At 51.6% G+C, this 12,541-nt stretch overlaps 2 pseudogenes; both read right to left on the reverse strand.

Annotated features, from left to right (window-relative positions):
• Nucleotides 1–432: 432 nt before the first annotated feature.
• On the reverse strand, nucleotides 433–1,448 carry LOC102448348 (olfactory receptor 52E4-like; annotated as a pseudogene).
• A 6,043-nt stretch (nucleotides 1,449–7,491) lies between these two features.
• Nucleotides 7,492–8,531, reverse strand: LOC142831000 (olfactory receptor 52R1-like; annotated as a pseudogene).
• Between the last annotated feature and the right edge of the window lie 4,010 nt (nucleotides 8,532–12,541).

Here is a 12,541-nt window from a genome sequence, read left to right on the forward strand (position 1 = left end):
TTACATTCAGCCAATTGAAGGAATACCTCATTACAGGCTTTCCATAGAAGCCAGACTGCGGCTGCTTCCTTTTTCATTAGAGTTGAGGGTTTTACATATCCAGAAGTAGTTAGCCAATTTGTCTTCTAGATCGGAAATTGTATGGACATCAGCTAAAACTTGATCAGACCAAGGGCTGTGTCCGAATTTTTGCAAGATTTGCTCAAAAGGGGTAAGATCTTTTATAAATGCTAATTTCTCAGTCTCGTCTCTGGGAGCCTTCTTAACAGACTGCTTACATTTGAATATTTTCTAGTACACCCAACCTCCTATTGGGACGAAAATAACAATACCAATCCCTCTTTTCTTTTTTAGGAGTTAATGAGTTTCTCTTGCTGCCACTGAACAGTGTGTCCAGGAATGGATTTGATGTCTCCTTGGCCAGTCTGTGTCTCAGGGAAGCAGGCCCGGCACCTTGTCAGCCCTCAGCTCTGCCTGAGAGCCACAGCACCAGGAGAAAACTTTCCCCTACAAAGGCTGAAGAGCCGAAGCAGCCTGTCCCATATCTGCTTGGTCTTCACCCCGTAGATGATGGGGTTCAGCGTGGGGGGCAGCAGGAGATACATGTCGGCGCTGAGAATATGAAAATACAGGGGCATGTTCTCTCCAAAGCGGGACGCAAGTGAGGAGAAGAGACGTGGGATGTAAATGGCCAACATAGCACATAGGTGGGTGCCGCAGGTCCCAAAAGTTTTGAGCCGGGCATCCTTGCTGGGGAGTTTAAAGATGGCCCGGAGGATCTGGGTATAGGACAGAACAATAAAAACCACGTCCAGACCGGTCGCAAAGAATAGCACAAAGAGGCCGTAGTAGCTACTGGCGCGGATGTCGGCGCAGGCCAAGCTCACCACAGAGAAATGCTTGCAGTGTGTGTGGGGAATGATGTTGGTTCTGCAGTAAGGCCACTGCCTGGCCAGCAGGATATAGGGCAGGGCGATTATGCTGCCACGCAGCAGCATGGCCAGACCGAGCTTAGCCACCACGTGGTTTGTGAGGATGGTGGAATGTCGCAGGGGATGGCAGATGGCCACGTAGCGATCCAACGCCATGGCCACGAAGATCCCAGACTCAACCATAAAGAAGCCATGAACCACATACATCTGGGTGAGGCAGGCGCTGAAATCGATCTCCCTGGAATTGAACCAGAAGATGCTCAGCATTTTGGGCAGGATGGACGTCACCAGGACTAGGTCGGTGACGGCCAGCATGGAGAGGAAATAGTACATGGGCTCATGGAGGCTCGGTTCCGTCTTCACAATGAACAGGATGGTCACATTCCCCATGAGGGCTATGATGTACATGATGCAGAAGGGGATGGAGATCCAGACATAGGCTGCCTCCAGGCCAGGGATACCCAGCAAGATGAAGGTGGAGGGGTTGGTGAAGTCAGTTGCATTGGAATATGACATGGAGGAGAGGAGAAACTGGCAGCAATATGGTGTCTCCTGCGTGTACAGCAACTTGTGCCTGAGTTCTAGGATGATGGTCGCAGTACCAATGCCTGGGAGGAGAGACAGCAGTAATATGAGATTTTACACCTGCTACTAGAGGCTGTTCTCATCCGTTAAGTGGGCTGATCGCTTGTCATACACCAAAATACAATATGAGATATAGGGACTCTCCCATTCAACCCGTTGAGCTAAATCTGAGAGTGGAAAAAACAATCTTAGCCTCTGTAAAGGTATGTTCCAGGAAGGAAAATGCCAGTGAGAACACCCCTCTGATCCGGGCAAAGCCAAGGGGGACGTTGGTGGCCGCTCCACAGAACACCTGATCATTCTCAGCAGTGCTCGGGAAAAGAAAGGGTTTGGATGCCCAAGAAATGGGATGTAGAGCAACGTGCTCTGGGCATGTGTATTGGCTGCACAAGTGTTACTATAAAGGGCAGAGCAGAGAGCAAGGGGGTTTCCAAGACTGGTGGTGAGGCTGTGGGAGGCCCCCATATGCTGACCATCAGAAATGTTGGGGACCGTTTAGTTTTGCGAATACATAAAGGGATGACTCATACCCCCGGGAAAATAAAAAATGGAACCGATCACATTGGAATGGGCAGATAGAGAATCCCTCCTCACTTATCGTATCTATCGGAAGTGCTTCCAAAGGGCTGGTTCCCCAAAGCTGAAACAAACAATCAGGAACAAAAAGGACGTGGAGGAAAAATGTAGGAAGAAAAATGGGAAAAAAACGTGGAAGTTCCATCAGAATTAGTTTATGAGATGATTAAAAAAGATTCCCTAGTCAACGAAGGGGAACAAACTTGGGTCAAAACCCATCCATTTGCAAAGGGAAAGCAGCAATTCATGGGGAAATGGGAATATATGTATCAACCTGGGTGGGGTGGGAGGGAACAGAGCCTAACCAATGGGAAGTTCTGAAAATTGATAGGGAATGGTAAAGACATTAGGGAAACCTCCATGCTTGACAGGGGTAAGGATAAGAATAAGATTTTCTTTAAATGGGCATTATAAGGACAAAAGAAATCCTGGGAAAGTTTAAGGCCAATTACTAGATGGATTAAGGTATTTTCTTAATGTTGTGTAGAGTTACAAACATCAAAGATACCAATTGACCCTTAACCCCTTATCTCATTAAGATCCAGATCTACAAATGAGTCAAAAATAGGGTGTTTATGGTTTTTTAAATATATATATATAGAGAGAGAGAGAGCGAGAGAGAGAGAGAGATTTTTTTTTTTAAGAAAGGTGTGACACGGTTAGGAAACAATGGAAAAGTTGGTATGAGATTGGGGGAAAAAATGTCTAGGAATATTATTAATGCCAATCTGGTTTGGTGGCTCAAGGAAACAATGCAGATCAAATAGACTTCATTTTATCGGAGGCATTTCATTCTGTAGGAGAAAGCATTCAGCGAAATTTACTCTACAATCACACACTTTATATGGACTGAAAAGTGGCTGATTGTCAGCTGTCAGAAAGCCATTGTCAGTGGGCCCTCATCAGGGAATGGAGCTGTTTCCAGTTTAAATGAAGTTAATGGAGATTGCCATCTTCTAGAACTGGAAGGGACTTTGAAAGGTCATTGAGTCCAGTCCCCTGCCTTCACAGCAGGACTAAGTACCATCCCTGACAAACTTTTGCCCCTTCTCCGTAAACGGCCTTCACAACGATTGAATTCTCAGCTCTGGGTTTAGCAAGCCAATGCTCAAACCACTGAGCTATCCCTCCCCCGCAGGTTGGCTCTGCAGTGATCAGATCTAGGCCTGATCCATGATCTGGACGCAAATGGAAAATTGGTGCAGATAAAATTTGCGGAGGGTGACAATGAGGAGGCCAGGGCAGGCCCACAAACTGATTGGCAGCATTTGGTGAGCTGAGCCAGGCAAGCCAACTGTTTAATACAATCACATGCTAAGTTACCCTAGTGGGGGCCAAAGGGCTGATGGGACCTTTAGGTGAAAAGCCAGGGCAATGGTGAGTTGCGGCAACAAGAGACAAAGGGTTGAGCAAAGAGCGGCCACTGAAATGCAGGCGCATAGCACTGGCACACACACACCATCAGTGGAAAGGACCCGGGCTGCTCAGAGGGGAACGAGTCATAAACGTATTCTCTACCTCAGCACGGCCACGATTTTCTGCGTTTGTCGGGCAGGTCAGTTCTCAGCCAGAGCTGGTACCTGTGAGTGCTGAGAGCGACGTGTCTTCCCTGGGAACCCCCCTCAGGCAGCTGCGTCCCGCACCTCTCTCAGCCCAGCGTCTGCAGCAGCGTCCCGCGCCGAGAGCCAGCACAGGGCTGTGCACTGGTTATAACACAGCTCTGGGCTGTCCCAGTGGGGTTGGCTCAGCCCCTAGTGGAGAAGCAGCATCTGCACGTATACAGGCCAGAGACCAGCCTGTCTGTGCTCTGGTGATTTTATCCAGATTTAGGAGTAAACAGCAATTAAGGCCCTTCCCAAGGGAAGAGGAGAACTCCTGGGCTCTGGGCTGAGTCAGGGAGGAATTGGCTGCTTTGGACATGTGTTTGTATTTAAAAACTACAGTAGATTAGGAAGAAAACGAGGGACAATGCCCAGGTCTCCACAGCGTCTGAGACCTGTCACTGCCCAGGGGGATGGGCAGACACTGACAGACAGATCTGGAGAGAGCTGACCGTGGGGGACAGGAATTCCTTCTGCAGGCGCGCAGGCTGTGGCTAAGGGAGCCCAGATCAGTAATTCCCCTCAGGAACGACCATCGCTCTGGGCAGCACCTTCCATTGAGGGACTTTGCAAGCACTTAGCACAGGAAAACCACTCTGCACATATCACCATTGCACACATGGGTAAACTGAGGCATAAAATAAAAGTGCCCCAAGCGAGTTTGAAGACAGGGGATCAGGTCAGGGTGTGTAAAAGGAAGTGTATTTTTGAAAGGCGAGCAGGTTTCAGGGCAGGGGGAGGAGGGCTTTGGCCCGGGGACTCAGGGCAGAGAACTGAGGGGTCTGGGAGAGCATGTGAGGCCCCCTGTGGTGACAAGGCCACGCTGCACCAGTGATGGACACTCCCTGGGGCACCAAGGGGCACACTGCCCGGATGGTGGCTTCTCCTGAGGGGATGGGGCGGCCACTGGCTCCTCCCTGGAGAGGGGCATGGCCTTTATGCCCGGCCTTGACCGGTGGCTGGTCTAGGGAGAGGGCTGTGCTGAGTACTAGTTCCTCCGGGGGGAGGGGTGGTTTGCATCACTGGCCCTGTCCGGTGGTGATGGGGAGACCTGGCCACATTTGGCCTTTTTCTTGCCTGTGTGGCCGCGCCCCTGTGGTCACTGTTCCGCATCACTGTCCCCCACACGCACTGTCGCCTTGTGGTCCCTGCAAGGCACGACTGTCCCTTCCTCTCGTGGTCTGGGAAACAATCCCATTCCAGGCACATCCTAATCTCCTGGCACAGCCGAACCCTGACCTGGCTTACAGATGGGAGAAGAGGCAGCTGCATCCTGTATCTGGTGGTCCTGGCTCTCACGGTTTAGGAGGAGTCCTTGTACAAATGGAGTTGGGGTTAAGGGCAGGGAATGGGGGGTGCAGGAGTCAGGGTAGGGTCGGGGGTCCTCAGGGAAGAGGGTAGGAGCACATGAATCTGGGCACATGGTGGGGGGCTGTAGGCTGGGAGGTGGAGGGGGGCTCAGGGCAGCGGGTGGAGTTGAATGAGTTCCAGCAGGGGATTTGGTGGGTGGGGAGCTCAGGAAAGGGGGTAGCCATGCAGCGGGCTGGGAGATGTGTGGGGGGGTCAGGGCAGGGGATGTGGTTGATGAAGCTAGGGTGGGTTGGGGTCTCAGGGCAGGCGAGTGGGTAGGGGTGTCAGGGAAGGGAGAGGAGGGGCAGGAATAAGGGCAAGGGGTAGAGGGCTCATGGCAGAGGGTAGAGGAGTCCCAACAAGCGGGTTTGAGGAAAGGGGTCTGGCCCCGGCTGCCAGCTCATCCCATGGAGAGCCAGGGATCCGCTGCCCAGCCACGGTCGACAGCTCCTCTGGTGGGGGTTGGGGCTACACTGTGGGGCCCAACTGGCGGTAAAATGAAAGGCACCAGCTCCAGCTCTTGACTCTCACCTCAGTGTGGCCACCCCGCTTTGGTCACTCTGCAGTGCCTGACCTGCGGAGCATATGTGGTCCTCCCGTTAGCCCCTCCCTTTCCGTGTTGTGGAAAACAGTGAGATTCCGGGTACATCCCATTGTGTGGCACAACCAAACCCTGACCTGAAATTTCTGAATGCCTTTTTGCCCCCACCAAATAGCAGGAAGACTCCCAGCATGGGACTGGTTCTTCCCCTTATTCAGATATTGGGGTGTGTGGGGATAGATAGATAGATAGATGTGGGACTGATCTTTCCCCTTGTTCAGATACAGCTGTTTCCCACAGGCATCTTGGGCAGTACCCAGAATTATTTGTATGCCTGGCAGCTGCCCTATTGTTTGGTTTCACATCTTTATACCACTTTTGCCACAGGCGGAATCCCTTGTGTTCAGCTTTACTCACTCAGTGGAAAAGAACAGCATCCAGAATGGATCCGGGCACCAGGTAACTGGGCCACATGTCTTGGCAGGACCAATCATTGTCCAGATGTACAACATAAAACTGGACTATTCACAGATCTTTGACTTGAGTACCACGCTATTAAGTTCCTGAGTACAATGAATGGCCCTCACACAGCACGTCTAGATTAGCAAAGGCATTTATACTTCATAGTTCTAACTTCCGATAGAGGGATGATACATGTGCACAAATGGAATATGCACATTCAGCAGAGTGTCACTTTTCTAACGATATGTGACAAGAGGCGTTTTGCATAAAGCACATTTGAGTTAGGTCACATTCGTAAATGTCTTTCCATAGAGAGCTTGCAGAACCACACTCCCCATGAACTGTCAGGTGTCCGTGGGAAAGGCTTGATTAGCAAAGTACCTCTGTGGCAGCTGGGCAATTTCTCTGTCTCAGGATTCTGGAGATGTTCACGTCTCAGGGGAGCAATTCCAGTTAGTGGTCAGAGCCACGGTGTGGGGGGGTCAGGACCCCTCGTTTCCATTCCTAGCTCTGCCACCATCTCACTTGAGGCCTGGGGTACACCACTCTACCTCTGCCTGGCTCACTCTGTCCATGACGTGGGGTAACTCTGCCCAGGGTCCTAGCGACAGAGATCCCAGACGTGGTGACTAAAAGTGCAGTATGCGGCACATTTTATACTCAGCTTCACTTCTGAGCTTCAACCCCTGGGCAGTGGGTGCCCTGGAGCTCCAGAGAAGGTGCCGTTTACACGTGTAAATCGCCGGTTAACACAAGCAGTCCCATTTGTCTGCCCAGGATCCCGCCTAACACAAGGGCCATTCCTTCCAGCGCACTCACTTGTGCACCGAGCCAGACAGCGGATCCCGCACCCTGCCCTCGAGGCCTGGCTCAGAGAAAAGGGCTCCAGGCCCACACCTTGTATGGGGATCTTGCCTCCTACCAGCCCCAGCCAGGAAGAGCAGAAAGGAACTGAGAGCTGAAGGCAAACAACAGTCTCTTCCCTCGTGAATGTGCAGCTCAGAATCTGGGCCCACAAGGCGTCTGATGCACAACCATGTTCGACTGCCACACAGCACTGCTCCCAACCCCCAGATACATTTCTACAGCTTCTGGGCTTTGCTCTCCACTCCCCACTCCCTGCTAATCCCAGACCTAACCCCCCTTCCCTCACAGCAGGCTTCTCATTAGGCTACAGTTGCTTTTGTCCCAACCCTGGACCAGAGGAAGCCCAATTCTGGGAAAGATGTGAGGTTGAGATGATCTTCAGAGTGATGGTACAGGGGAGGATACTGGTGCAGGGGAGGACTGTGGCTTGGAAAAATAGGTGGAGAAATGGTGGAACCTGGAGGGAAGAGAAAATGTTGGGCCTAAGGGCTTCAGCTGCTAGGAGATGTGGGCACCTTAGGAGTTCATGAGGTTGTCAGGCTGACAGTGGTCAGGAAAGGATGTAATGTCTGCTTGGTCAGTTAGGGATACAGGGAAGAGGACCCATCACCATGTCACCTGTCAACTCTCCATGGAGCTCGGACAGAGAGCCAAAGCACCTGGAGAATTTTAAGGCCCGTTATGAGTAAAAAGCCGAAGCAGCCTGCCCCTGATTTGTCTGATACTCACCCCATAGATGATGGGGTTCAGCATGGGGGGGAGCACGAGGTACATGTTGGAAGTGAGAACTTGGAAATACAGGGGCACATACTGGCCGAACTGGTGCGTGAGGAAGGAGAAGAGACGTGGGATGTAAAAGGCTAAGATGGCACAGAGGTGGGAGCCGCATGTCCCAAAGGTCTTGAGCCGGATTTTCTTTGTGGGGAGGTTGAGAATGGCCCTCAGGATCTGGATGTAGGACACGGTGATAAAAGCCACATCCAGGCCAGTCACAAAGAAAACCACAAAGAGGCCGTAGGAAATACTGATGCTGATGTCGGTGCAGGCCAGCTTCACCACGGCCAAGTGCTCACAGTACGTGTTGGGGACGATATTGCTTCTGCAATAAGGCCACTGCCTGGCCAGTAGGATAGAGGGCAGCACGATTATACAGCCACGCAGCAACATGGCCAGGCAGATCTTGGCCACCACAGTGTTTGTCAGGATGGTGGAATGTCTCAGGGGATGGCAGATGGCCACATAGCGATCAAATGCCATGGCCACGAAGATCCCAGACTCAACCATGAAGAAGCCATGAATAAAGTACATCTGGGTGAGGCAGGCATTGAATTTGATCTCCCTGGAATTGAACCAGAAGATGCTCAGTGATTTGGGCAGGATGGACGTGGAGAGGACCAGGTCGGTGATGGCCAGCATGCAGAGGAAATAGTACATGGGCTCATGGAGGCTCGGCTCTGTCTTCACGACATATAGGATGATGATGTTCCCCAGGAGAACTATGGTGTATGTGATGCAGAAGGGGATGGAGATCCAGACGTGCTCCGTCTCCAGGCCAGGAATGCCCAGCAGGATGAAGGTGGAGGGGTTGATGAAATTGGTTGTGTTGGAATCAGACATCGGGTAAGGGATACGCCGTCCCTCTCTGAAGTGGAACAGTGTCTCCTGCATGTGTCATAAGTTTTGCTGACTTCCAGTATGTGCTCTGGTTCTTGGCTGATGTTCGCAGTGCAGATGCCTGAATGGAGAGACAATGTTAACATGAGACACGACATGCGCTACTGGTGGCTGTTCCCATGAATTACGCAGAGGGGTCACTCTCCACATAGAGGGGAATTATATTTCCATTATTCAGAGTATTAGATTATTAAGAGTTGACCGTTGTTACGCCTGCCCCATGTGAGATGTTGCTCCATGCAAGAGTAATTTCCACAAGTCATGGGGTGGGAAACCCTAAGAGTCACCAGCAGGAAACACAAGTGTGGATACTGATTATCTCTCTTTGTTCCTGAATGCAAGGAAAGCAGGATGGAGAGTCCATGCTGCTGGGAGTCCTTCATTCACCGTTTGCTCAAAATCCGAGCCTGGAAAAAATCCAAACCTTTGCCATGACATGTGCCAGGAGGGAAAATCCCAACTAGGACACACCTGAGGAAAAGGACAAGAGGTTCATTGGTGGCAGCTCCACAGAAACACCAGGCCATGTGCTGCAGTGGGTAGAGAAGAAGATACACATGGGCTGGAGAAGCCCACTTACGGGGCATACGCTCAGGTGTGGTCGCCCACACACTAGAGGAGACAGCAAGGGGGTTTCTGAGGCAGGTGGTGAGACTGTGGGAGGCCCCATGTGCAGAAAAACAAGGTTTCTGGGGCAACTGGTGAGGAAGTACCCATGGGGGCACTGTCCACTTGACCACCCTTCCCCACATGACTCCTTCATGCCACGGCCAGCATGGTGGAGGGCCGGGAAAACCCCCACTCTACCCTAGGCTCCGCCTCTCCCAGCCTCTGCCCTGCCCTTTCCCTGCGTCTTCCCCGCACTTGCTCCGCCCCGGCCTCACCTCCTTCTCCTCTGCCCCTCTGGCGATGCTACTCGTCAGACTCCCAGGGATGTGGGGCCAGCATCTGGGGGTGCCCCCCCTGCACTTCCCAGCCATGGTGGGGGCTGTGAAAGGGGATCCACACTCCGCTTCCCTAGCTACCGGGCGCATTACTCCACCTCCCTCCATCGCTGCCAGTGAGTGCAGGGGTCCTGATCCCCAACTGCCCTCTGGGGTCACATGACTCTTTGCCCCCTCCAAGCAGCCTGCTGATGGGGGCCGGTCATACATTAGGGAAAACTAAAAATATGTCATTGATTACCCTTACACGTGGAGACAGAGATCCACTCCCTTCCGGTAATATCTATAGGTACGTTGTGCTTCAAAAGGGCCAGTACCACCAAAAATACAGCATATTACCAGAAAAAAATGATCAGGAGGAGAAATGTAACCAGAAAAGTGGGAACCAAACTATGAGATTCTGTGAGAATAGTTCATGAGGTTATTAATAAACCGACATGAAGGTGGTTTCTGCAAGCGATGTGGTACGCTAAGAGCACGGCAAGACATGAAAGATGCCCTGGTCAACCACTGCGCCCAGCCCATCTCCAACCGTCTCGACTTTAGTCCTGCCATTGGAGTAAGATGGAATCTGGGAAGAGAGAGTGAGGCTGACTATGCGCACCTCTCCCTCACTTTAATCCAATTCACGCGCAAGTCTTGACATCTTGACATCTCCTAAGTCCTGTGGGGGTGTATGGGGTGTTCAGGGAGGGGTAGCACCTCTGATGTACGGGCATGTCGTGTCCTTTTAGGGCAGCTCGTCCACCTTTGGTCCCCACTTGTCACTCAACTCTCACCTGTGGCTCCTAGTAGCTGTAGCATGTGCAGCGGCCACACCCCGGGCAACAGCTTCGACAGGCTGGCTAAACCAGGTTGAGAGTAGCCGTCGGGTCATCGACCTTCGGTGAGATAGGGACTTGTCTATCCCGAGCATGTGAAGACAGACTCCGGCGGATCGAGCGGATGAGACCTACTAGAATAGGACCAACGGTCATGAAGGTGGTTTCTGCAAGCGATGTGGTACGCTAAGAGCACGGCAAGACATGAAAGATGCCCTGGTCAACCACTGCGCCCAGCCCATCTCCAACCGTCTCGACTTTAGTCCTGCCATTGGAGTAAGATGGAATCTGGGAAGAGAGAGTGAGGCTGACTATGCGCACCTCTCCCTCACTTTAATCCAATTCACGTGCAAGTCTTGACATCTTGACATCTCCTAAGTCCTGTGGCGACGGGCGAGCGACGAAGCAGCAGGTGTGGATACACTGGGAGCTGTAGCCACGGACCTGCACACAGGCGGCTCAGGTCTAATGGTCGTCTTCTTGCTGGTGGAAGCAACAGCTGGATTCGGCGTCTACCTGAGTGACTGAGCAGCCCTCTTTAGGATTGCACTGCTCACCTCCGTAGTAAGAGGAAGGGGCTAGAAAAGGTGCCCTAAACATTGTTTGCTTCACAGAACCCTGGCCAGCTTACCGCGGCTGGAGGGGATCCCATCTCATGCGGTCGAACAATAAAATTTCGAACAAAATGCAAGATGACACCACTCACTATTGGCACATGGAACGTACGCACGCTTCAGGACAACCCTTCAGCAGACCGCCCAGAAAGAAGAACAGCCCTGGTCGCCAGAGAGCTCACAAGATTTAACATCGATATTGCGGCACTGTGTGAAACTCGTCTAGCAAATGAAGGTCAGCTCATGGAAACAGGAGGTGGTTACACATTCTTCTGGTGTGGACGCAGCAGTGACGAACGTCGTGAATCTGGAGTTGGCTTTGCGGTTAAGAATCATCTTGTCCGCAAACTTGCCAGTCTTCCCAAGGGCGTGAATGACCGACTCATGACACTGCATCTTCCACTACCGAGAGGAAAGCAAGCCACACTGATCAGCGCTTACGCGCCCACAATGACGAATCCGGATGAAGTAAAGGACAAGTTTTATGAAGATCTCGATGCCCTACTCTCATCCGTGAAGCGCACTGACAGGCTGATTCTACTTGGCGATTTCAACGCGAGAGTAGGATCTGATCACACTGCCTGGGATGGCGTCATTGGAAAAAATGGAATCGGTAAATGTAACAGCAATGGCCTACTATTACTGAAGACATGTGCGGCTCATGATTTGATCATCACCAATACCATCTTCCGCCTGCCCACTCGCAAAAAGACGTCCTGGATGCACCCACGCTCTAAGCACTGGCATCTCATTGATTATGTCATTGTGCGGAGGAAAGACAGACAGGATGTAAGGGTGACCAAGGCCATGCCGAGTGCTGACTGTTGGACTGACCACAGACTTATCATCTCCAAATTAAGCTTTCGCATCAAGCCAAAGAGACGTCCGCAGGGAAACAAAGCTGTGATGAAAAAGATCAATGTCAGTAGACTGAGGAACCCCAACACAGCAACTTTACTAGCAGAAGATCTTGGCAACCAACTTTTAGAGCTGCAATTAGAAGAAAATGCTGAGAAGGACTGGGAACGCTTCCGGGATATTGTGCACTCTTCTGCACTAAAGGTTCTTGGACCCTCACACAGGAAACAGCAGGACTGGTTTGATGAAAACGATGAAGAGATCAAGGCCATACTTGCTGAAAAGCATCGCCTTCACCGTGCTCACCAGAATGACCCATCGTCATCAGCTAAGAAAAATGCCTTCAACAACATTCGCAGGATTGTACAGAACAAGCTTTGTAAGATGCAGGACTCCTGGTTGAGTGCCAAAGCAGATGAAATCCAGGAGTTTTCTGATAGAAACGATGCCAAACGGTTCTACGAAGCCCTTAGATCCTTGTATGGACCTCAGCCCTCAGGGAGTTCCCCTCTACTGGACTCAGATGGTGCAACTCTCATTACTGAGAAGGCTCTGATTTTACAGCGTTGGGCTGAGCACTTCCAATCCGTACTGAACCGCCCATCTTCCATCAATAACGAGGCGATTGATAGAATGCCCCAGGCGGATATCAACCACAGCCTGGATGTCTCACCATCAGAGACTGAAACCTTACAGGCCATCAGCCAGCTGTCCAG

This window comes from Pelodiscus sinensis, chromosome 1, assembly GCF_052426305.1.
Source record: "Pelodiscus sinensis isolate ZL-2025 chromosome 1, ASM5242630v1, whole genome shotgun sequence".
Lineage (NCBI taxonomy): Eukaryota > Metazoa > Chordata > Testudines > Trionychidae > Pelodiscus > Pelodiscus sinensis.